The following is a 27577-nucleotide window of genomic DNA, read 5'->3' on the forward strand; positions in this document are numbered from 1 at the left end:
AAGAGAAAATAAGTTAACACATCTACTACATTGAACTCAAATATTAATGCACAATTTGCTGAGTTTAGCATCAGAAAAAATTATACACTGTTAGTAATAAAGGTTCTGTTCAGGTACATTTTTCCTTCATCAAGGTACAAACAGTGTAAATGTTCCCTCAAAGGTTCTACAGTGGTTTTAAGGTCTGATTGTGAACCTTAAATAAGTTTTTCCAGGTGAAAAGTTCGTATTTGTACCTTTTCATAACCGAATGTTTTAAAACAGAACAGTAAAATAAAAGCCTGGAGACGAGACGGGGTGTGTGGAGTCAGTACAGCTTAGAACATATCATTTCAGTGGATTATGGTTCAGTTATGTTCCCTGACTAAAGGAAATGAGATGGACCCTTGAGGGTTCCACCCCAGTGACAAGAGACAGTTCAGTACCTTTATTTATGAGAGTGTACAAAATATATAATGTGCTGTAACTTGTGCTCAGGCCACATTTCATGTTTTATTCTCTCCCAGTGCGTTAAATTCAGAGAACAACCATGACTGTGCATTACAATGTGCAGAAGTGTGCTCTCTGTAGAGGATGTGTAACTAATGTTCCCTTAGAAAGATTTATCTGGGTACATTTATGACTGCTATAAATCGCTGGAAGATGCTGTGCTGTAATCTCTCCTCAGCCTCCGAGGCAGCCGAAGTGTCAGAATTCCGGCTTATATTTGTGTACGGCGGCGGTGTTTATATAGCTTTTGGAAAGGACTTGCCGTAAACGTTCTCGCTGCTGGCAGTGCTGGTTGCTTTTCTTAGATATTAGCGAGCTGGTACACGAAATGAGATCTTCGCAAACGGCTCCGAAAGCTCTGATAAAATCTATGTAAATATTTAACCTACAACAACTTTTTTGATGGATGTCGAAGCAGAATTTCCCCCAGGCTACATAACGCACTACACATCCAGCACGAATTAACACAGTCAACACAATCAAACAACACGTCAGAATGAATGAGAGTCTATGTAGAGACTAGGGCTGTATTGTCAGCAACTTCATGATACGATACATATATACTACAGGGAGATTCACTTGAAAGAGGCCCCGAATATTCTGTTGTAACTCCCGTTAGGATGAAGCAATCTGAACCAAAAAAATACGCAACATACCTTGACGTCTGTGTAACCGATTGCATTACATGCGATGCTGGAAGTGATCTCCGTTTTCTGCCAGACACATGAAGGGGTACAGGTGTATGCACCCAGCTGTCCGGCGCCTACCTCATCGCCCCGACGCAGGGGCATCCCAGCTTGTTTGAAGCTCCACATACTTAGGAGCACATTGCACGTTGTAGGTTGATTCATCCTAGCAGGAGTTATTACAGAATATTTGGGGCCTCTTTCGAGTGAATCTCCCTGTAGCATCACGATATGAAAACACACACCAGATGAACAACAGATATTAAAGGTGCGCTGGTCGGTTTATTTCCTTTATTACTAGTACAATTAACCTGGAAGATATTTAGAAACATGATAATAAAAAAAAAAGCACAAGCAACCCCGTTTTGAAAACTGCAGGGGGGTTTGAGTCTGAGTTTACACTGATCTCCTGTCAATCACTTTATAAAGCCCTCCCCTACACCTCATAATTCTGCCCCATTTCTTTTTCCTTGGATCAGAAAACTTCCTACGTTAGAATCCAGATTCTGGCTAGAAACCTGCGCTGCCAGGATCTAGAACTGAGGGGAAGAACACACACAGTGAAACCTTCACAGCAGATCTCATGTGAAGAAGACGAAAGAGGAAGAAGAAATTCTCTGCCATACACTTTCTTTACCCTCTTTAACCTGCCATGCTGTCGATACGAACAGGCTGATTAAATATTCACTGTTACACGTCACATATTGAGGCAGCCAAACATCGTGTTGAAAACTTTCCAGAAATGAAATGTTTAAGCAAAAAACGTTTCGTTTCCTGTGGGCCTTCAGGAAAATCACGTCCTTAACAACGCATCCTTGGCAACATGCTCACATTTGGGACTTTGTGTTCTGGAGTGGCACAGTGTAAAATACATGCTCACAAATACATGCAGAACTGTAATATTTTATAGTCTTATTAAAACATACCAGGCGTTTAATTGAGTTGTTGCTGTGTATATTTTCTGTGCTTCTTGTGTTGAAATAAAAGCCTGAATAGAGATTCCATACTCAAATACTGGCAAAGTGAGTGTGTTTACATGCACTTAATAATCCGATAACAGCAGAAAATCAGATTTTGTCAGTAATCTGATCAACGAGTTTATATGCACTTGAGTAATCACACAATGGGGAAACTCCAGGTCTGCATGAGTCAGACAGTAATCAGATTTTTGCTTTTGCAACCAGCCAATAGACTCACAGAAGAAGACGTGATGTAAACGTAATGTAAAACTCAAACTTCCTTCCTCTTTAGCGGCCCAGGAGACTCACAGACCAATCGCATGCGTCGTAAATATCACACGTGACGCTACTCAGCCAATCAGATCTGTGCATTACGATGAGCACTGAGACTCGAGTGAGTGATCCACACACAGGGGAGGGACGAGGCGAGAAACAGCAGTCAGAGAGGAAAGTGAGTCAGAGGGAGGTTATTTTACATGTCGTGCTCTAAAAAGAGAAAACTGACAATAAATGTTGTTGAAATATGACTGAATCGTACTTTATTTGATTTGATATTCAGTTGTTGACTGATAAGATGTTGATATACCTACTAGGCTTCTTCAGCCATTATGATGTTCTGGACCTTTGCTTGAGGAAATTTTCTCTAACTGGACCTTATTGAACTTTAGTTAAAGACCCCTAATCTAGAAAATGAAGAATATTTAAATCCTGCATTTTGTCAAGCATGTAGTCGGTTTCATCGTCGCTCTAATAGTGTTTTGCAACTATCTCTGGTACTGTCGACTGCGCATGCGCAGACTGAGAAATCCGAAAGAAATCAGAGTAAGAGTTCACATGCACTGAGAAATCTGATTACTGAGCTAAAATCCAGCTCTCTTTATCAGATTTCTTAATCAGATTTCTAGATCGAAGTACGGTGTTTACATGACCATTTGACCATTTGAATAATCAGATAACTGCAGAAATACGATTATGATCGGATTATTGAGTGCATGCAAACGCACTCATTAAAGGGTTAACCGAGTATTTGAGTACCTGTACACATCCCTAATGCTTGACCACAATTCCACAATTAAGGCTGTATAGCGCTTGCTAGTCAGTTAGTCCTGCTGAAGGTAAAGACTAAACATGGAGAAGCAGCGTTTAGCTATTATGCTGCTCTTGAATGGACCCAGTTGACAGAGATCATTCGAAGAGCCCCGACACTGGACACTTTAAATCCAGGCTCAAAACGTTCCTGTTTGAACAGCTTTCAGCTCAGTTTAAACACTGTTAGCTCTACTGCAGTGCTGTTGACTCACAGCAAGAAGGATCTGGGTTCGATTCCCCGGCCGGGCGATCAGCGTCCTTTCTGTGTGGAGTTTGCAGGTTCTCCCTGTGTCTGTGTGGGTTTCCTCCCACAGTCCAAAGACATGCAGTCAGGCCAACTGGACATGGACTAGGTGTGAGTGAGTGTGTGAATGTATATGTCTGTCTGTCGGCCCTGCGATGGGCTGGTCACCTGTCCAGGGTGTATCCTGCCTTCTGCCCAATGGCCGCTGGGATAGGTCCAGCACCCCCCCAACCCAGAAGAATTAGATAATGTGTATGTATGATTTCTTCACTTTTAAAACTATTGTTTTAATCATGTTTTTAATTTCTATTTTTTTTTATTTAATTGTAATTCTCATTTGTAAAGCGCTTTGAATGACCGCAGTATATAGAATGTGCCATATAATAAACTCTTATAAAATAAGACGCTATATTCATTTACCTACCTTTCATACTATAAGAAAGGCATAATAAAGGCAAGTCACAGCAATGACACATGACTGTGAAACACCTCACACCGAATACTGTTCATATTCCTCATTTATAATATTTTTCTCAAGTTTAACGGAAAAGGCTGCGGCGCGAAGGTCCCTCAATAGGCCTTTTCAAGGAACACTAAATCAATGTGCACCAGTGTTGGGGGTCGACTCCATTAGTTCCAGATCAATTCAGTTCGCCAGGTGAATTCATCCGTTTATTGTGTGAAAAAATCTGCTCTTAAAGATTGTAATAAATTCAATTATGAGAGGCATTTAAGCTCAGCCGGCGGCATTGAAACTGAATTGAACGGAGTGACCTCAGCTCAGCGGAGTATTAAAATAAAGATTTCTATGGCAGAATCCCACGCATGTTCCTCTCTCGTTAGTCCCGAACAGCTGGGCCACATTCAGAGAGTCTTTACGCTGTAAAACACAGATGAACAAATCTGCTCCATAAAACCACTGAAACATGGGAGTGGATAAGATCATATCCGGTTTAGGGTACATCTGCAGGGTTCCATACTGTTTTACAGCTCAGTGAGGGCCCAGTTAAACATCTTTAATGCCTTAACAGGAAAAACAGCAACTGCCCGGGGAATAGGCAGAGCGGAACCCTTCCCTCAGCAGAAGTGGTGTCTGTTATGTGGGAAGTGTAGTCCTCCGAAGGAAAAGCAGGCACTGCAGTGCATGGGTCATTCTCCATTTGGAGGGGAAACCATGTCACAGAGGTTGCAGGGCTTAAAATATCAGGCACAGCTGAAAAAGTCAGTATGTACTTTTACACGGTTGAAAGATTAAATTATACTTTTCCCTTATAATTTCTCTGATTTTTTTCTTTATCCTGTTTCAAAGTTGCTCTGCATCTGTAAAAACAATATTTTTAAGGGGTTTAACTTAGAAATCTATAAAAAACAGATTCATGTTTATTCTTTATATCATTAACGTTGTACTACAATAAAAAATTGTATTTTATTTTATTTTAAAAATTCATTTGTCACAGAGATTGTGGTCACTGGTGTTATCAGGACTCTTATTTTACATTTCAACATTGTATTTTCAGCTCTATTAAACTGCCTCTTTGGGTCGAGGATCATCAGAGAGGAAGCATCTCAAGGCATGAGAAGGCGAGTCACACTCGCTCACTATATTTCATTCATTTATTAATAATTTTGTTTATCAGGCAGCTCATAACTTCTATGTGTCACCGATGTTATGTGCTTTAATGGCTGGGTAGTTAATATTTTGTTAAAATAATGTCATATATAACATTTTTATTACTGATTTTAAATAGTTGCACAAGGTCACCTGACCGACAATGAGTCAGCCAGTTTACAAAATCCTCAGTTTTACCGTCACTGGTGTTACACCACATTCACACAACACTAGTGACTGTAAAATATGTTTGGAATTCAGCTCTCCTTTTAGCATATATGATAGGAGATGTTAATGGACAAGATTTAGTTTTGGGATGAAAGAAATTGATTTTTTAAAAATGTATCCACCTGAATTCCAACTCCAAATGGAGAACCACCCACATATATGGGGCTTTTAATTCAATATAACACACAAGCGTTCACAAGTTAATCTGTGCAAGTCGTATTCTCGAGTCTCTGGGTTCGAGTGCGAATTGAGTCGAGTCTTTAGTAGAGAATTTCAGTTTAGTCTTAGTTATTAGCTGCAGGCACTGCACTGTTCACTGCACTGACACGGATTCAAGAACAAGCCTTTTATTCCGTATTGCAGCCTTTTAAATGAGCCGTCCATTATATTTATATATCAGTCTGAAGGACAGAACAAAGCGCTACATGCAGGAAATGCAGAGTATAAAGGAAACACAGTTAAAACTGTTGGCTAGCATGTAGCTTATATAGCATGTAATAGCACAATACTAATCCAGCAATACTAATAAAGGAATGTGGTCTGATTACTGGATTAGTTTCTACTCTAGCTAGCTAGCTTATATGCTACAAAAGCTACATGCTAGCCGACCAGTTTAAAAACCAGCATATGTTGTGTTTTGGATGCTGGCATGCGGGTCAGCAGCAATGGAAGTTGATAAGCTGATCACCACTAAAACCAAGACATGTTGTGTTTTGACGCTGGTATGCTGGTCAGCCGGCATGACCGTATTGGGGTGACCAGCTAAACCAACACCAGACCAGCATAAACCAGCTTAGACCAGCACAAAATGAACGCTGGTCTCTGCTGTTTCTTCCAGAGTGGACTTTTGAGTGGATTTAGTGCAGCGCAGTATGTAAACACTGAATAAAAACAAAAATATTTTTTTATTACAAGAACTAAATGTCCTGATGCGCTTTGTGTATCATAAAAATGTCTTTTTGCTATATCGCCCACCGTAATTCATCAGCAAACTTCTAAACAGCACTCTAAAATGCTGGGCTGATGCAAGCTGACAAAGAAAACAAGCTCATTTATTATAAATACACTCTGAAAAGCTCAGTGACCAGAAGCTTCTGACAGGCAGCGTTTGATTTGCTGCTCAACAACTGAGAGTAAAAGCAGAGAGAAAATGCATCAGGCCACTTAAGTCTGTCTTAGAGAGCTTCCTGCCTGCTTCCTGGCAGCGCGCTGAAGCCAAAGCGCACAAGCTTGTGGTCACTGGGCTGACCAGAGCGCCCCGGACGAGCCGCAAGGTGGGGCAGAACGGCAGCACAACAGGACATTCCACAGCAACAGAGCAGGAAGTGTCGCCATCCAAGCGCAGAGTGGAGAGGAGAGGAGAGTACAGTAGAGCACAGCACAGCTTTCCAGCCCCTCTACAGAATAAAATCCTCACCAACACAGTGACCACAGCCAGGAAGACCTCGCTGTCGCAAATGACTCATCAGATAGGATATAAAGTAAGCCACCGCGGTGAGCTGAGGAAACCAGAAGGGGAAAAAAAGGATCAGAAGTTTGCTCATGAGCACAGTATTATAGGCTTTGTGGGAAACGAATCCAGCCCGTGTTCTCAAATGTCCTTTGGCGACCGCTGGGGGAGACCACTATTTATGTAAGAGACTTATGTAAGGTGATTAGAGAGGGACCGTTTACCTCTCCACACGTCCCTGCGCCTTCACGCATTCTCTAACCGGCCTCCCATCACCCCTCCTCCTCTCTTCTCAGGCCTCCAAGAGAGAACGCTGCTTGGACTTTCTCCAAACTCCTCCCCAGAACCCTCGGATCCAGCGGTCATCCTGAGCCAAAAACTGGATATCACGTTGGCTGCAAGCTTGCCCAGTGACAGGAGGCTGCCGTACAGTCTCAAATAGCAACTTTAACTTGCTGTATAAGCAGGCCTACCTACATTCCAGGGGACAGGAGAACAGAATATTAAATATAGCTCTCAGCTGACATGCTCTGAAAGCTATAAACAAAAGCAGAGCAACTAGCTGATGTCATGCCGGTCGTAAAAACCGCAGGGGGAATTCTTAAGATGCTGGAAGCATAAAGAGCTGGCAGGGACGCTGTGTTTCTCGCTCTCTCTGAGCCCACACCCATCACACACAGCTGGACCATTGGGACACTTGGATTATTAATTTATTCCACTCAGACAAGCGACCCCCAGAACTACACGCGACCCAAGATCCAACAACAGCAACTAGCTACAAGGCCTGGGTAGCAAGAACCAGATCCATCTGATCTCACTGACCCAGAAATGACGTTTTCTATACATACAAACTCGTCACCTCAAGTCTCAGAGATGCAAGTTCGAATCAAAGTCTACTTTCGAGTCAGAGTCTACTTTCAAATCCCTGTGGTGTGAGTCTGAGTTGAGTTTTGAGTCTCTGGGGTGCGAGTCTGAGTCGAGTCTCGAGTCTGGGCTGCGAGTCTGAGTTGAGTCTCAAGTCTGAGCTGCAAGTCTGAGTGGAGTCTGAGTCTCTGGGTTGTGAGTGTGAGTTGAGTCTTGAGTCTCTGATGTGTGAGTCTGAGTCGAGGCTTGAGTCTCTGGGGTGTGAGTCCAAGTCGAGTTTTGGGGGGGTACGAGTCCGAGTCAAGTCTTGAGCCTCTGGAATGTGAGTTTGAGTTAAGTCCTGAGTCTGGGTTTTGAGTCTGAGTCTCTTGGTTGTGAGTCTGAGTCGAGTCTTGAGTGCAAGTATAGGTCTTTAAACAGAATATATGAAAGTTTTGCCTTGAGTCTTGAGTCTCTGGGGTGCGAGTCCAAGTTGAGTTTTGGGGGACATGAGTCTGAGTCGAGTTTTGAGTCTCTGGAGTGTGAGTTTGAGTTGAGTCTTGAGTCTCTGGAGTGTGAGTTTTAGTCAAGTCCTGAGCTTGGGTTTCGAATCTGAGTCAAGTCTTGAGTCTCTGGGGTGCAAGTATAAGTCTTTTAACAGAATATATGAAAGTTTTGCCTTTGTTTATAACAGATCTGGGATCTCACAATAAACTAGTTCAGCAAGGGCTCCCGAGTGGCGCAACCGTCTAAGCGTTGGCCCTATCATCAGATCGCGAGTCCGATCCCTGGTGATGCTACAGCCGTCCGTAGCCGGGAGTCCGAGAGAGCACAATTGGCCTCGCTCTCTCTGGGTGGGTAGGATGGCCCCTCCCTCTCCCCCCATCACTCAGCGCGATGCTAGTCAGCACAGTGTGTTAGCTGACACACTCGAAAAGAAGTGGTGGCGCTTCACAGGTCTCGGAGGAAGCCTGTGTTAGCCTTCACCCTCCTAGCGTTGGTAGTATCGTGTGTGATTGGGGGAGTCCTAACTAGCGGGTGGAATTGGTGACGACTAAATTGGGGAGATAATTGGGTTAAAATCCAAAATATATATATATATATATATATATATATACATATATATATATATATATATATATATATATATATATATAAAACTAGTTCAGCACACACTGACGGTCTGATCTCAGTATTGTTTAAAATGCACAGTATTTGTTCATGACTTGTATTTGCACAATGTTAAACTCAATACACAAAACAACTTAACTGCCAGCAGACCTCGCTACAGGGGATTGGTTTCCCAACTTGTCCCCACTGCTCATGAGTTTTCATGTCTGATTTTTCGGTTCCTCTTAGAAATTCCTTTGACTGGAAAACTGTCTTGCTTTCCAGTAAAATGCACAGCCGCTGGGCTAGAATAATGAAAAGCTACAGCTTCCCCTCTTCAACAACTTCCTCCTGACAGGCCATCAGCAGTGGAGTTAAAAATTCAGCTGCTCATTCGCTGTTTGATCCCCGACTTACACTTTCCAGTGTCACTGCTAGCAGGTGGGAGAAATGTGCAGCCCCAAAGCGCATCAGCAGTGTTTGCGTGTGGCAGAATGTGGCATCTGTCAAACCCTAGCATTAAAACAAAGTGGAAACATAAGAGACCGACGTCTATTTAAGGGGAATTCCATCTATTTTTAATTCTGTATAATTAAGCGGTTGACATGTAAACAGTCATTCAGAGTGGTTTGGTGTGAAACGCTCTGTTCACAGTGGTGGTGATAGGAACCAGACGTCCACCACTAAAAGCTCCCTCACAGAAAGTTATTAGATGAAATGGTTATGAATACAGTGACTGATGACTGAGACACTGTTTTATCATAGTTTTTCAATCAAGGCAAAAAAGTCCCCAAAGAAAACTTATTATTTCAGATTTAGCACCAATTCACCATCTTCATTATATAGAAGACGTCAGAAGACGCGTATATTTCATTTCATCGTTTGTCATTTTGGATAAAAGAGAAAATGGCTTTACAGTCATATGCAAAAGTCTGAACAAACTTACATGTTTTTCTAAAAACTTGAGTCCATAATTTCTTATTTATTTGCTGGGTTTAACAAAATAAAATGTGCCAGCTATTGTGCAGGCCAAATTTTTATAGATTTTTTTTTATTTTCAATATGTGAAATTCAGTAAATAAACAGTGACTGTGCATGGAAACCTGCAGAAGTGTGTTCTCTGTAGACGATATGTTAACTTATTTGAAATTTGACCAGTGGTGCGCAAACTTTTGCAAATCAGAGTCTCTTTAATCAAGCATTTCACACCAAACCACTCTGAATGACTCTGTTTACATCTTAACCACTGAGTGTGTTTACATGCACTCATTAATCCAATCACAATTGGATTTCTGCAGTTACCTGATTATTAACGGTCATGTAAACAGCTCACTCTGATTTCTCAGATCAGAGTAAGGTCTAGAAATCCGATTAAGAAATCTGATAAAGAGGCTGGATTTTAGCTCAGTAATCAGATTTCTCAGAGCTGTAAACTCTTACTCTGATTTCTTTTGGATTTCTCAGTCTGAGCATGTGCGAAAACAGACAGCGGTACCGAAAATAAGCGAGCAGCGTCGCCGCGAGACGCAGCAACACACTTTTGGAGCGACGCTGAAACCAAATACATGCTTAATGAAATGAAGAACTTAAATATTCTTCATCTTCTAGATGATCTATGTTCATATTTTCAGGTAAAGCGGTACGATGTTAAGCTGCAGCGTGAAGTTTGAGTTTTACGTTATGGTCATGTCACGTCTTCTTCTGTGAGTTTATTGGCTGGTTGCAAAGCAGAAATCCGATTACTGTCTGACTAATGTAGACCCAGAGTTTCCCCATTATCTGATTACTCAAGTGCATGTAAACGTGTTGATCAGATTACTGGCAAAATCTGATTTTCTGCAGTTGTCGGATTATTAAGCGCATGTAAACACACACACTGAATTATGCAGACAACTTTGGTGGAATTCTCCTTTAAAGCTGATCCAGGGTCAGAATTCCCACACTTAAACAATCAGACTGATTAGAAATGTGTAATACAGCCACATGGGCAGGTTGAGCAAATGTCCATCTGGCTGCCTGTACTGTGCCACTTAGCTGTGAGCATAAATAAGCATTGTTTCTAACTGCTTATGACATTCTTTTAACAACCTTTTAACAAAAAACAGCCACAGCTGTCGTCCCCTTTACTCTCTAAGGACAGAACCGCCATTGTTATTGACTGAAGACTGGTGTTATTACCGATAAATGAGTCACCTGGGAGCGAGTCGAAGATCATAAAAATACAGCCTAAGAACACACAGTACGACTTTATTACCTTCTACAGACAGAACTCAATAACAGTGACAGTTGGCACTCATCGTTCCTCCTCGAGAGGAAGATCTGACACGTGATCTGACACCTTTTCTGTTTCTGTTTCTCTTAATTAGTTTCTGAACGCCGAAAGAGAAGTTCATCGTTTAACCGCTCAGAGACGAAGGTGCCACGTATCTAATCTGAGCGCCGTCACACTTCTTGGAATGGAGAAGCCGTCAAGCCGGGCTTGAGAAAAGACACGTAATGAAATGAAAGACGTGACAGTCTAAAGAGCAGAAGGCTCTGAGAATTAAAAAAGGACGAGCAGTACAGCAACGTTTCCCAGTCTCGGTCTTAAAGGGTCCATTCCACGGAAAACTGAACGTTCTTCATGTTTTTTTTTAATAAAGGAGCTTGATGTAATATATAAACACTGTCTGAGTTTTACCGTCCATGCAGAAACCCATCTACGAAAACAGCCTGCTGTGTGATAACTGGTTTTATGACGTCACAACAACTCATTTACATACGTTCACCTGCAGCAGTTTAGCTTCATCTATTCACACTCAAGTTATAAGAAGTGTTTCAGCCTGAACTGCTTTTTGATGAGGCACAATACAGGGCAGCCAACCAGAACAGAGCTCATTTACATATTTTAGTCCTAAAGGCACGGATTTCTGCAGTTATCTGGTTATTCAAATGGTCATATAAACAGCACACTCCGATCTAGAAATCCAATTAAGAAATCTGATAAAGAGGCTGGATTTTAGCTCAGTAATCAGATTTTTTTAGTGCATGTGAACTCTTACTCTGATTTCTTTCCGATTTCTCAGTCTGCGCATGTGCGAAAACAGACGGCAGTACCAGCAGTGTTCCCGCGAGACGCAGCAAAACACTTTGAGCATCGTCGAAACCGACTACATGCAAAATGAAGGATTTAAATATTCTTCATCTTCTAGATGATCTATGTTCATATATTCAGGTAAAGTGGCGCAATGTTTAAAAAAAAAGCCGCAGCACAAAGTTCGAGTTTTACATTATGTTTACGTCACGTCTTCTTTTGTGAGTTTATCGGCTGGTTGTAAAGCAGAAATCTGATTACTGTCTGACTCATGTAAACCCAGAGTTTCCCCATTATCTGATTACTGCCTTACAACCAGCCGATAAACTCACAAAAGAAGACGTGACGTAAACATAAAACCCAAACTTCATACTTGTTGTAAAGCAGAAATCTGATTACCGTCTCAGTCATGTAGACCCGGAGTTTCCACATTATCTGATTACTCAAATGCGTGTAAACGTGTTGATCAGATTACTGACGTGCCAGGGGCGCGCGTGAGAGCGGCCGAGCGAGAGCGCAATAGACACAGAGAGTTTGAGAGAGAGTGAGTGTGCAAGGGGGCAAATGAATGTGTGAGAGCCTGAAATCTCTGTAAATCTGCTCCACTTTAAAACAGCAATCATATTAACTTATAATGTAAACTGTCTGTTTTAATATTTGAAGTTCTCAGTGATGTAAGGAGATGTGAAGAGGACTTTAAGAACGACATTATTAAAGAAGCATCAATGTTTTTTTCCATTTTTTTTACTTTCTGTTACACTGGTTTCTTATTTTGTTCGTTTGATTTCTATGGTTTAGTTCATATCACCCAATCAACAGTGCTGAACCACTAATAAAATTCTGGGTGATGATCTGCCAGAGTATACAGCTCTTCAGTGAACTGGGCTGAGCCTCAGATCTTGCCCAGCCAACGTATCTTCCCATTAGTACCACTATAGAGTGAAGACGGAAAAGGGTTTCTCTCCACCAGGTGCATGATGGGAAATAATCTCAAAAATCTAGTCTAAGTCTTCTAGTGTAACGTTAGCATGAACTGCATGTCCTGAAGTATCCAGACATATCCAGTGAATTTACAGAAAAGCACTGACCAACAGACTGGGACCCTCTGGAGAGGCCTAGGATCACCTAAGGTTGGCCAGAGGGGTATAAAGCCCCCCAGTATTGGGCTGTGGAGCAGTGGAGCTGCGCTCTCTGCAGTGACGGAGCTCCATCCAGTACCTTTGGGATGAGTTGGAGTTCCAGAACTGACCAGCCAACGTCAACAACGAGACTATGCAGGGGTGTGACTGGGGAAGGTTCAAGCAAGTCTCATCAACGCACAAACACAAACGCTTGCACGAGAGGAAAACAGGATGAGGAAACAAGAAAAATATGCGGTGTGTGATGGAAGGAGGGCTCAGAGAGACGCAGCCAGAAACAGACAGAGATGGAGGAAAACGGACAGAACCTGTTTGAGTGGACGAGAGAGCCAATGGCACTGTGCGGTGACGCAAGCTGCAGTTGGACATCACTACGGCCGGCCTGGAATTAGAGCTACTTATAGAGAGAGCAGGAATACAGACCCGTCTGCTGTGGGCAATGATCAGTGTGTGGGCGGAGGGGTCTGTCTTGTGTCATCCACTGAGCTACAAGGTTTAATTTCTAGTCAAAATGGCCATTAAATACGAGTTATTCACTTCACAGGAGACATTTCAGAGGAGATCAGACATAACATATTTGCAGAGGAGCTCACAGAGAAAATGTGGCTCCTAACAACCACCTGGAAGAGCTGGTAGACCGCAAAACTGCCCCCATCAGATAAACAGCACTTAAAGCTTTCATCTCTGAGAGAGAGGAGAAAATCAAGCTGATCAGATCTGAAAACATCCACAGGTGTTTCTGTCCATCCTTCCACTGTGAGAAGACGACTCAGCGCTGTGGGTCTGAAAGGATGTGTAGCATGCTTAAAGGGTTCATTACACGGTAAAACAGTTCTTCAGATGGAGAACGTGTACCGTTCTATATATAATCTTTTTTAAATGGTTCTATACAGCACCAAAAAGGGTTCTACTATTGCTATGATGTCAAGCTTGTAACCCTTTTTGGTGCCATATAGAACCATATACAACACATTCTCCATCAGTCTGACGAGCCATTTCACCATACATAGAACCATTTAAGCATGAAATGGTTTTATGTAGAACTTATGGCTCCAGATAGAACCATTCCCTTTACTAAAAACTCTTGAAGGACCATCTTTTTTTTAAGACTGACAAAGAAGCTGCTGGTGTTCTCAGCACAATAGTCACGATTACACGAAGCGTAATAATCCGTTAATAATCAGACTAATGGCTCAATCGGAATAGAATACGTCCATGTAGACACCTCAATCAGAACAGACTAGTCTGATTGAGGCCTTTTGGAATACAGTTTCTGTCTGACTGATCGAGGTGGGTAATCCTGTAAATAATCCGTTAAATAGAAGAATAATATCCGTGTAAACGCCTGTATCTGATTACATTCCCTATCAGAAAGTTTAAGTCCGTTCTGATAATGTTCGTCACGTCATAGTGAAAGTTTATACCGTTCAACATGGCGGAGCAGAAACTGGTCTGCAGAGGAGACGAAGTTTATGCTCTGATCTTTAAAAGACGGCGGTGGGACGGACGTCCAGCTTATGTGTCTCAGAACACGACGTCTTCCTCTCGGCCTTCTTTAATAAGGACATGTGAAGGACGTTTTCCTGAGTCTGACGTCATTTTAAAGCAGTTAAAAACACAAGCACTGCTCACTGCTGCTCATCTCACTCTGAATGGACTCGCATGATGCTGGTTGTCATGGTAACATTTACACTAAGTGGTTCTCTAAACATGCGTGTAATTTTGGATCGGATTACTTGTAGTGAGCATGTAGTGAGATTTTCCATCAGATTGTTGAGTAGAGTGAGAATAAACACCTCAGTCTGAATCTATAATCAGAATGTGTTCAATCAGATTGGCAAAAATCTTTGCATGTAAACACATGCTTTTTATTCATGATGGTAAAAAATGTACTGCTTTCTGGAAAATGAATGACTTGTACTTAATTGCTGTTTTCACTGGCGATTAAATAAATGAAGGGGGTCTCTGATTCTGCACAGTTCTCTACATAGCATTTACCATATGAATGGTTTCTTCTAAAAATACTGGATTCAGAATAAGAGCAGCAAAAAGTCGCTGTAAGTTTCCTGTTATTTGTGCAGTAATTAGACGCTGGCTGTTTGTGCAGTGGGCTGGCACGGCCCGCTCTCATCCTGAATGGCTGTTATTTGGATTTTTCCCTCTCCCCAGAGAGGATGCCCCCAGTTGTCCTGGAACAGCCTGACGCACGTACGAGATGCTGAGGCCATTATGTAACCCGCTGGCCTTGGGTACTACTCTCAACTCTCCTCTCTAGTTTTCTCCTTTTTCTCTCGCTCTTTCATCCACTTTGCTCTCTTTTCTATCACCTCGCTTCCCTCTCGTCCTCATCGCCACGCTGACCGTTCGGGTCTGCTCTGCAGTCTGTCTGAGCGCTCCTAATGGGAGCTCAGGGGAGGGCGCAGACGTAAGTCACGGACATCGAGCAGGTAATGACTTTAGCCTGACTCTGATCTCCAAGCAAACATCAACATCATCGTCCGACCAACGTTCATTAAATGAGTCTGAGAGACTGAAGAGCTGCACTGCCTGTCAAAAGTTTGGGGACACAATGCCTTCTTTTAGTTTCTTCCAAGAAACGATTGACTTACTTTGACTGATTTACACACAATTAAGCAGTTAAGCAAAACGCTTATAGCTATTAGCATAAAACAGCTTCAAAAGTCTGGGCACCCCCGGTCAAACGAAACGTTTTGTGGATTTTCTAAGTGAAAATAAGTGAAACGTCCTTTACAGAGACAAAATTCTGCACACTTTAGTGCACAATTAATTACAATTACAGTAAATAAACTAAAATATGCTGATAAACTGCCATATTTAAGTGTGTTCTCCATACAGGATGTGTTATTTTCACTTAGAAAATCAATAAAACGTAATTTGACGAGGGGTGGTCAAACTTCTGCATATGACTGTATGTGCTAATTAGAGATGGCACCAATTCGATATAGACAGTATAGTAAAATGATGTCAGACTCAGGAAAACGTCCTTCACATGTCCTTATTAAAGAAGGCCGAGAGGAAGACGTCGCCGAGACACATAAGATGGACGTCCGTCTCACCGCCATCTTTTAAAGATCAGAGCATAAACTTCGTCTCCTCTGCAGACCAGTTTCTGCTCCGCCATGTTGAACGGTATAAACTTTCACTATGACGTGACGAACATGATCAGAACGTACTTAAACTTTCCGATAGGGAATGTAATCAGATACAGGCGTTTACACGGATATTATTCTTCTATTTAACAGATTATTTACAGGATTACCCACCTCGATCAGTCGGATAGAAACTGTATTCCGAATGGCCTCAATCAGACTAGACTATTCCGATTGAGGTGTTTACATGGACGTATTCTATTCCGATTGAGCTTTCAGTCAGATTATTAACGGATTATTAGGCTGCATGTAAACGTGGCTAATGACTCGCAGAGAATATTGCAGGAATAAGTAGGATGTTATACTGTGAAATGTGGTGGTGTGAATGTAAAACATGGAAATACTATTAGCAATATTTTCTGGTTAATGTTGTGATTGCAGTTTAAATTGATTACTTACTATGAATTAAACTCCACCAAGTGGACCAGCCCATCAATTTTTTCAGGCTTTAACGAACTACATAAATTAACAACTTGCAGTATTAAGATTTAGTAGCAGATTTGAGGTCCAGTAGTGAACGCTAGGGCGGAAAGACTCAGGCATTCACCAATATTGGCACTCACCAATATTGTCATTTAAATTGTGGTTTAATATCCATTAACTGAGTTTGCTTATGTCTGTTTTTCTATCCAAGTAGACCAGTATATCCACTTTTCACTGCGGCAGACTGCCAGGTAGCTGTGGTTACGATGTCACAGCACACGGATGTTTGATTGCTTCTGATTGTTTTAACTCATCTACAGAAGGTGCATAAGCTCAGTGTTCGTAGGTTAAATGTCCCCATTTAAAACTTTACTGATGTTTGAGCAACTCATGGCAGTTTCACGCGAATCTTGTCAGTTCAGTCGATTTCAGTTCTGTGTCTCGAAGGCTGTTTTGAGTCTTCCTTCAACAACAGGAGCAGTTATAGCGACGAGATGGAGGCATGAGTCTCAAAACGTGCTGAAAGAAGATTTACCTACAAAGTAAAACTACTCAGCTCTCCGGTTCAGACGTACGTGTGTGAGAAGACCAGAATGTGCCTTGGTGCAGACGCATCCTAGAAGAGATTAAAAGGTACGTTACATTCACTTTCCCAGAGGAAAGAGGCATATTTATCTCTTTTCATAACTTAAAGTTTTAGAATAGAAAAAGTAAAGTCTTGGAGTCAAGACAGGGTGTCTGGAGTCAACAGCCACGTTTACATGCAGCCTGATAATCCGTTAATAATCAGACTGAAAGCTCAATCGGAACAGAATACATCCATGTAAACAGCTCAATCGGAATAGCCGAGTCTGATTGAGGCCATTCGGAATACAATTTCTATCCGACTGAACGTCTGTATCTGATTACATTCCCTATCGGAAAGTTTAAGTCCGTTCTGATCATGTTCGTCACGTCATGGTGAAAGTTTATATCGTTCAACATGGCGGAGCAGAAACTGGTCTGCAGAGGAGACGAAGTTTATGCTCTGATCTTTAAAAGACGGCGGTGGGACGGACGTCCAGCTTATGTGTCTCAGAACACGACGTCTTCCTCTCGGCCCTCTTTAGTAGGGACATGTGAAGGACGTTTTCCTGAGTCTGACATCATTTTAATGTCTACACTAAGTGGTTCTCTACACAATTTTAGATTGGATTACTTGAAGTGTGAGTGTAATCTGAGATTTTTCATCAGATTGTTGATTAGAGTGAGAATAAACACCTCAGTCTGAATCTATATTATAAATATAAACGTATTTAATCGGACTGGCAAAAATCTTTGCATGTAAACACAGACACTTACACCTGTAATGAAACACAGTACAATTACGTTCCCTAACTAAAGCCACCGAGTACCACTCCAGTAACAGTTTATTTTCTGAGACTGTAGGGTCAGATTTACAAAACGGGGCGCCAATTACAGACACTTTACAGACACTTTGACCTGACAGACGAGGCAATTTTAGAGGCGTATCTATAAATAAAGAAGTGTTGAGGAAGAAGCTTTAGTAAAGCAGGGATTGCTGAGCCCACATAGCTTTAATATGTGCTTTAACAACAGTCTGAAAAAGAAAACTGTCAAATCATTATTTACGCAAAACCTGCTTTTAGGACACTTTGAAAGTGTTGTGAAATATACCAAAAGTTTTAGGAAACAGCAGTTTAAAACATAATAATGTGACAAGGCAGGTGCTTTCAGGTGTTTATTCCTGTCTATAATAAATAATGTATTTAAAAAAAACTCTCTTTTCTATCTTTTCTCCGTGTTTTGAGAGAGAAAGTCTTATAAATGTATATGCAACGAGGCAGAAGTGCAAAAGAGCAGCTCCACAACTTTTGATAATAATAATAATAATAATAATTATCATTATTTATAGAGCACTTTTCATGCCGGTGGCAGCTCAAAGAGCTTTACAGACAGGTGATAAAGCTTAACAGTAATACAATAAATTATAAGTATTAATTTAGAATCATATAAAATGACACAGATCAAATTAAAGGATAAAAAACACGAGTTGTAGAGTTTTAATTAAACGCTGAGTTAAAGAGAGACGTTTTTAGATGCTTCTTAAAAGTGAGCTCTGAGCTCGACTGTCTAATAAAAGCTGAACTGAGCTCCACAGTTTAGAAGCAGAATAACTGAACGAGTCTCTCCACATTTTCTGTATTTTACTGAAGGTGTTCAGAAGGTCAGTATCTGCAGATCTAAGATCATAAACAGACACTCTGTGATGTAAGTGGTGCTTCAAGGTCATTTAGAGCTTAAAAAGTAGTAGCAGAGCTTTAAAATCTATCCTGAACGATACAGACAGCCAGTGCAGCTCTTTTAAATCCAGACTGATCTGATCTCTGTTGTTTTTGTTAGGATGCTGATGCATTTTGTACGAGTTGTAAAGGATGTATTGTTTTCTTAGGAAGTCCAGTCAGAAGATCATTACAGTGATCAACTCTGCTTGTCGCTCTGAGACAGAAAAGGCTGAACTTTAGTGATGTTTCTCAAATGATATAAAGCTACTTTAGTGACTGTGTTTACATGCAGATAAAACAGGGCTCAGAGTCTGAGATCACACCCAGGTTTCGTACTTCAGGTTTGGTAGATGACGTTAAAGGATCGTTGTGCCTATTTGTTACATTAATGCCAAAAAAAAATGATGGTGTGAAATGTTAGTAAACCTTTCCCGTGGTCTTAAAGGCCAGCGCACACTGGATGTGTTGCATCCAAGCATTGTTTATAATGAAGGTGTACATTCAGTTGGAGGTCCCAACTTCAACTATGCAATACTTTATTTTCTTTAATAATGTTGATGAAATATATTTTGATGTATGATTTACAAAATCAGAAGCAACATGTATTTTGGTCTTCACAGGTGAAGCACGTCAACATTCCAGTGTAGTTATTGTGTTTAAATGCTGTTTGTTTATTGTATCAGTTTGCAGGATCGTGTGATATGAATAAAGCTGCAGTTGATTGTTTATCTCAGCATGGCTGTCTTTGTAGGGAGGTGTAACTGTTTTACAGCAGGGGGTTCTCACCCCTCCCCTTTCGCCCCCCATTGCTCGCTAGCAGCCCAACACAGAGTCACAACATTTCACACACAGAGGGCCAACAGTGTCCTAAACCATCTGATAACAGAGTAACAGGGACAAATACTAGTTTTGATTATACTGATTCAATTTAGTTAATTTCCATGATACAGACAATAGGAGGCCTGCAGAAAAAGGCCACTATACTACTGGCAGCCAAAACATTGTGAAAAGCTAGACGTCCCGAAAGGTTTGCCACACACCGTAGGTGACCGGTAATGAAGAAGGAGCTGCCTAGCGCTCTCCTGTCACCTCTGCCCGTGAGAGGAACGCTGGCCGCCCTGCACCTCTACCTGCTGTTCCTGCTACAGTCTGCATGGAGCCCATTACAGCACTGAAAATAGACACAAGCAGCAGCCAACTCACCACACAGACTGCATATAACATTACATCATTTACACTTCAAGGAGGAGAGAGAGAGAGAGAGAGAGAAAGAGAGAGAGAGAGAGAGAAGGAAGAGAGAAGGAAGATGGAAAAAGGCAGTAGCCCCCCTCCTCATCTTCTCCATTGATGTTTGTGCTTTGTATTTGCCACTGGCTGACCATTAAGTCCAGAGACGGTTTTCACTGCACAAAATTCTCTGAAGATTCTTTGAGACGTCTTTTTTTTCAGTCTGTCTCATGATCACACATACACACTTCCTTAGACAGCAATGGCAGCTTTTGTTTGGGCTCATTCAGGACAGACTCTGCTCATTTCTTGCTGAGAGAAAGCCTGGACGGTACAACTAAACGATAATATGTGTTTACTCACACACCGATCAGGCATAACATTATGACCACCTCCTTGTTTCTACGCTCATTGTCCATTTTATCAGCTCCACTTACTATATAGGTGCACTTTGTAGTTCTACAGTTACAGACTGTAGTCCATCTGTTTCTCTGCATACTTTGTTAGCCCTCTTTTACCCTGTTCTTCAGTGGTCAGGACCCCCATGGACCCTCACAGAGCAGGTACTATTTGGGTGGTGGGTCATTCTCAGCACTGCAGTAACACTGACGTGGTGGTGGTTTGTTAGTGTGTGTTGTGCTGGTCTGAGTGGATCAGACACAGCAGTGCTGCTGGAGTTTTTAAACACCTCAGTGTCACTGCTGGACTGAGAATAGTCCACCTGTGTATTGCATAAAAATGTAATACACATATATATAAAATCTTCCTAAATATAAATAAGATTATTCGCTCTTTAATGGGCCAAACTGGTATTTTTAATTCTGTAATAAAACATCTATTTAACATCAGTCAAATAAAGTATGAAGAATTAAGAGTCGTGCAGAATTATTCTACAGCATTCTGGCACAAGTGTAGCAGCAGCACTCAAACACAGCGCGAGTGAACTTCCTCACATTATTCACCACAAAACTGCAACACTGATCAGACAAAATCGGAACAAGTTGTCCGACTGCTGACTGAATGTAATTCATTTCCTTCATGGCTGATTCTGATCAGGTTTTAAATATTCGCAGTACCAGTATGGCTCTCAAAGTCGCCGGTACAGGTGGGCTTCAAGCTTCACTTTCATGCCTGTGCAGACCCCTAAGCGAGGGCCGCGTTTGCCGCAGCCACTGACCCCTAAATCACGCCTGGAATACGATACAGCAGCTCTGCATCTGCTGGATGTGCTGCCTGACTTTCCCCTCTATTCTGTCTCCTTTAACAGACAACAAGAGTGCAATTAATCACCTGTACAAAGTCTCATCGTTCACAAGCGTGTCACCCTCAGGACACCAGCGCTCGTGAAAATGGTTAAAATGTCATTTATCCTCACTCCCCCCCCTCCCCCACCCCTCCCCCCCCTCTCTCTTTCTGTCCTTTGGAACTTGAAGGCCGTCCAACTTGCAGGCAGCACACATCTCACATTTTTTGGCTCTGGAATGGATTTTTCTTTCTTTTTTTTCCCGTGGACTGAATTCACGTCTGCCTTCCTTAGCTGCTTTTGTTTTCATGGACAACCCGCCCCCCCAGGAGTGAGCCAAGAGGAAAAGTGTGGGGTGGGGGTGGGGGTGGGGAGGTGAAAGGGCTTTGTGAGCACATTTTCTTGAAACTCAAATCCATAACTAGCTGTGACAACTCTGCTTTGCAACACGTTAAGTCGGAGGAGGGAAAACCTCAGAGATACTCAGGCCCACCAACTCACACGGGCCGCAGACCAAGGAAAAACAAAAGAAAAACACTGCCTCTGCCCATGAATGGCCTTCAGCATGGACTTCTGATAAGTGGGTCCAGGACCACCTTCCCAACATACACAATACCGACATCAGCAACAGCTCATAATTACTCGCCTACTCATATAAAGGACGACTGGGACAGGATTAGTTTTACATGGGGAGGCTGGGTAATTATCACCACTTTTACCCCAGATTATATTGATCCCATGCTATAAACAAACTACACATAATCTCACGTTATATTAATCCCATGCTGTAAAACAAACTGTAGAAATAATCTCAGGTTATATTAATATCATGCTATAAAACAAAACAGAGAAATCACCCCAGATTAAATTAATTTTGTACTAAAACTGTATAAATAATCTGAAGTTATATTAATCCCATGCTATAAAACAAATGGGCGAAATAACCCCAGATTATATTCTGTACTAAAAAACTGTAGAAGTAATCTGAGGTTATATTAATCCCACGCTATAAAACAAATGGCCGAAATAATCCCAGATTATATTCTGTACTAAAAAACTGTAGAAGTAATCTCAGGTTATATTAATCCCATGCTATAAAACAAATTGGCAAAATAACCTCAGATTATATTAATTCTATACTAAAAAAACTGGAAAAATAATCTCAGGTTATATTAATCCCATGTTATAAAACAAACTGGTGAAATAACCTCAGATTATTTGAATTCTGTACTAAAAAACTGGAGAAATAATCTCAGGTTATATTAAACCCATGTTATAAAACAAACTGGTGAAATAACCTCAGATTATTTGAATTCTGTACTAAAAAACTGCAGAAATAATCTCAGGTTATATTAAACCCATGTTATAAAACAAACTGGCAAAATATCCTCAGATTATTTGAATTCTGGGTTATATTAACCCCATGCCATAAAATAAAGCATAGAACTAACCCCAAAATAAAATAATCCATGCCATAAATGCCACCCTAATGCATAAATTGCACCATTAACTTATTCGCCCATTATGTTTTAAAGCCCCTTTTCCACTTAGTGAGCTGTGACCTTGCCTTGGCGGACTGACCTGCAGGTGGACGTGCAACTGCAAAATTATAATTATTTTTTTTTATTTTCTCCATTTTAACTTTCAGTGTAACACCAGTCACGCGACTCTGCGCTCTCAGACATCGTCTAGACGGGGGTAATTTTAGCACCAGTTAGCTGGAACAGCATTCTGCTTCCAGCGGCATCATGTGTGACCTGCTAACTAAGCTATCATTAGCTTAGCCAAAACGCTACAGTCCCAAACACCATAGAACAGGTTCAATTTCAGCCTTCTGACACTCCAACACCACTCACTCCACCTTTACTCCCTCAGACAGCAGCTTTTATCATCTACACCTGTTTCAGCAGAGCAGCAGGCAGTCAGTATAAACCTGTTCAGTTAGCCGGTCAGGCCACAGATCCGAACACCACAGAACAGGTTTCATTTCTGCTCTCTGTCCCTTCAGCGCCAGCCGCTCCGCTTCACTGCCCAGATTTGGATCATTATCATCTAAACGTCAGTTTGCCAGAGTCATACATGTTCTGTGGTGTTCAGAGCCGTTATTATCCCAGATAGCAGCACATATCGGTCCGCTGTCTTGATAAGGTCAGCACCCCACTGACTGTTTGCCACTGCTGGACCACCTTTGGAACACCCAGATTACTGTCCTGCTCTACCTAGTTTTTAATCTCCCCAAACAGATTTTAAATGCACACAGATTATTTTCTAAAATAAAAGGCAAATATTACAAACAACTGAGAGAAAAAATGAAGGACTAGACCTGATATAAAATGATTTTCTAGAAAATGTTGTTGCTGACGCTGAGCTGGATTAAAATTATTTACTAAACAAATTTACAAAGTATAACTAAAGAAGGAAGGAAGGAGATCATCGGACTGAAAGTGGAAAATGAGTGATAATGAGTGAAATATAGTCTTTTACTCTGTTTAACCACCGGTGGACCGTCGGCTTTGCCATCAGTGGGGCCAACAATGGTCCACTATTCTCTTTCCATCAGGGATGCTAGCTAAGCTAACGCTAACCAGCTCCTCTCTCCTAGTTAGCAGCACTGTTTACCTTTAGAAGTTGTTAGATGGTTGACATTTATGGAATAATGGCTTGAAAACCCTGCGTTATACTGGGGGAATATTGGGGGAATATTTAGGGATGCTTTGATAAATAAAGGGATAACTTTATACAATATTTAGCAACAATATTTATCGTCATCACTGTAAATCATTGCGTCACAACATGCTTTTCTAAGTATATTACGGATATCATCAGTAGAACACTGACCGACCGCATGTTCCACTATAAACAGAGTTATAGTTAGTGCATTGCAGCACTGTAAATGGTGAAAGTCTTTATATTTACAGTTCGGACAGTATTTCTAAATTGTAGCACTGCTGGTTCTTTTTTGGTCTGATCCAACATAACTTCAGAAAAGGTATCATGAAAATGTGTGAATGATTTGTGGCGTTACATTTCTGACATATGACCTGCACATACAGACGTATGCAAAACTTTAAGCACGAAAAATTATGTAAACACATCCTCTACAGAGAACACACTTCTGCATGTTTCCTGCACATTTACACAATGTACATTCACCGGTTATTTCCTGGTGGCATGGTGGCGCAGTGGGTTGCCTCACAGCAAGAAGGGTCTGGGTTCGATTCCCCGGCCGGGCGACCGGGGTCCTTTCTGTGTGGAGTTTGCCTGTTCTCAAAAACATGCAGTCGGGCCAGTTGGACACTCTAAATTGCCTCTAGGTGTGAGTGTGTGTGTGAATGTATATGTCTGTGTGTCTGCCCTGTGATGGACTGGCAACCTGTCCAGGGTGTATCCTGCCTACCGCCCAGTAACCGCTGGGATAGGCTCCAGCTCCCCCCACAACCCAGGAGAATGAGCAGCTTAGACAGTGTGTGTGTTTATTTGCTGAATTCAACATATCTAGCATATGCTGCCTGTGCAAAAGCTATGGCACATATTATATTTCATGCTTTTCAATATATTAAACTCAGCAAATTAATAGAAATTGTGCCCTAAAATTTGCAGGAAAATTCCTTATTTAAGTTTGTTCCCTGTAGAGGATGTGATAATGTATGTTCACTTCAACAAAACATGTCATCTGACCGGTGCTGTCCAACCGTGTGTCGATTCTGCCGCACGTCCCACGTTATTGTGCAGCTCCACTCCAAAGCTGAATGAAGTCATCACAGCTTTTGAGATCCTCCTCAGGCTCTCGGCTGCAGGCAGGCTGAGGAGGGGATTCTTGAATGGATTTAAATGAATGACGCCGTGGCTCTTTCAGATGGTGTGAAATTAAAATCAGCCGAACGCGCGAGCCCCCCGGGACTCCGCAGGGCGGCGTCGCGTTAATCTCTCAGGAGCATTAGGCTTGGGTTTCACAGACTGTTCTTGGCTAATAGTAATCACCTCAAAAACGAGAAAATCCACCTTAAAGCTCTTAGACGTGGAGGGCTGTTTAAGCAGAGCCTGATGCTGCCACATTATGATGATAAATGGCCCCGATCTCTGTAATCACTTCATACCTTAATCAGTCTTCATACTGTTATTCAGAGGCCTAATACCCGAATCCTGTGACCTGGAACTGGTCTGAAAACGTGTTCAGAGCAACAGCGAGTGCCATGTTTCTTCAGCACTCGTTGCCATTATTTCATCTCCACCTCGGCCGCGTGGCTCGCTCTCGTCTTCTGTTGCCGTGCTCTTTCTCAGAGTGTGCCAACAAACAAACCACCCTGAAACAACACGAGTAATCTCCACCAATCCACTTCTCCGCTAATACCTACTCTGGCCTTAACACAGGAAAAATCTGGCATCTGGCCTGATCCAAAACAGAGCTGCGCTTTCTCAAGACCAAAAAATAATCTTTCTACAGGTTATTTGAACTTTATACAGATTTAAAACATTAAAAAATGACCACATGTATCATACACCAAAAAACACCCGCGAGCCATGGCTCGAAATCACACAAATGATGGGACATCAACATTGCATCACCGCTGCTTTCAATGCTCACTCTCATTACAAACAGAAGGCACAACCAGCCAGGGCCGAGGTTCATCTTTCATCTGCTTACCTTTGACGTTTTAATCAAACTCTTTCCTGGAATGACCACTGTCCCTTGGTGACCTCAAGGTCCTTGCTTCTGTAGGGGAAGAAAATGACCAATTAGAATGCCATCAGCCTTTCGGAAAGACCCTCAGCACCAGACTTATCCAGCGTTCCACCATGAAAGAAGCATTTCAGCCTAAAACTTGAGTTTAAAATGTTATTCATTCAGTTCTGTTGCACAGCATTGCGTCCAGCAGCCTCATCAGCGTTCTTTCACTACAACACCCAGCATGCATTTCGCAAACACATCACCACACAACCAGTCCCTGTGGTGTCATCCAATCGTCACCAGCTGACCTACAGGTAGGGCTGAAAGATTAATGGTTTTTATATTGAAATTGCAATTTTTTTTATTATAACCTACACTCTTAAAAAATATAGTTCTTCAAGGTTCTCAAAAAAAAGATGGTTCTTTAGTAAAGACATTCTGTATAGAACCATGAACCATGACCGATTTGCATGCATAAAATGTTCTTTGCATGGTGAAATGGTTCTTCAGATTGGAGAATGTGCGGTTTGTGGTTCTGTATAGCATCAAAAAGGGTTCTGGTATTTTTCTACTCTTTTGCTTGTTTATGTCAAGCGTATAACAACAGAAGGACATTTTGGTCCTATAGAGAACTCTTTTCAAAAAGGTTCTATATAGAACCATATACAACACATTCTCCATCAATCTGAAGAACCATCAATCTGAAGAACCATCTCACCACACGGGTTGCTGAGCCCTTACAGTTCTACATAGGACCATTGTCTTTACTGAAGAACCCTTGAAGAACCATCTTTATTAAGTGTGTACATTAGCAAAAATGTTGTTTTAAGTTTTAAGAGAGGAAACTGAACCTAATTACAGCTTGTGAAATGCCTGTAGGTGAGTTAGACCAATCAGAGGCCACCAAACCTCCATGTGTTGTGACATCACAACCACAGCTTACTGGCAGTTTGACACACTACGTTCAGGGAAACCGAAACCGAAAAAGGTGGATGTTCTGGTCTTCATGGTCAAAATAAATCAGGCCAGAATCTCGATTTTATTAAAACATCACAGTTTAAACTGCAGTCGCGACATTAGGCGGAAAAATCGCAATTAGATATTTTCCTTATATCGTTCAGCCTTAACTCAACTCAACTGAACAAAATTATAAAGAAAACAGTGATTTTACCTTTATGCAGCACAAAGTTGACACCAGACATGAGTTTATACCCTTTCAGGCAAAGAGTCAAACTGATTAACGGTTTCTAAATAACCAGCTAACCTCCTGACAAGTCAGTAATCCATTCTCTCCACTCTGATGCTGATTTGAAGACAGTGACCACAGTTAGTGCAGTAAGACACTCCGTTTCCCAGCAGTTAGCAAGAACAAAAACATTTCAAAACAACTTGCTCCAAAAATTCCACCCAAAAGTTGCTAAAGCTGTTCAAAGGTTCCTCCCACCTTCAAGATACATCATCACGAGGGGGTTTTCCTAGTTTTCAAAACACATGACCCTTGTTAGGAGATCTCAAGTGTGCCAAAAAGGGCTGTTGAACTATCGCAGGGGTGTCAAACTCAACCACTAAAAGGGCAACGTTAAAAAAACTCAATCTGTGGGCCAGCTGTGTCTTTATTTCCTCTACTTAACCAGGGTCTCT

General features: G+C 41.7%; 1 protein-coding gene across 4 annotated transcripts in view; it reads right to left on the reverse strand.

Moving 5' to 3' along the window:
* thrb (thyroid hormone receptor beta) overlaps nucleotides 1–27577 on the reverse strand; it is a 224827-nt gene that overhangs the window by 122260 nt on the left and 74990 nt on the right. For all 4 annotated transcript variants that reach the window (XM_036567673.1, XM_036567669.1, XM_036567670.1 and 1 more), the window contains one exon: nucleotides 25913–25981. The gene's annotated coding sequence lies outside the window, so the exon portion shown is untranslated. The remainder of the gene's footprint in view (nucleotides 1–25912; nucleotides 25982–27577) is intronic.

The sequence above is a fragment of the Colossoma macropomum genome, unplaced genomic scaffold (assembly GCF_904425465.1).
Source record: "Colossoma macropomum unplaced genomic scaffold, Colossoma_macropomum, whole genome shotgun sequence".
Lineage (NCBI taxonomy): Eukaryota > Metazoa > Chordata > Actinopteri > Characiformes > Serrasalmidae > Colossoma > Colossoma macropomum.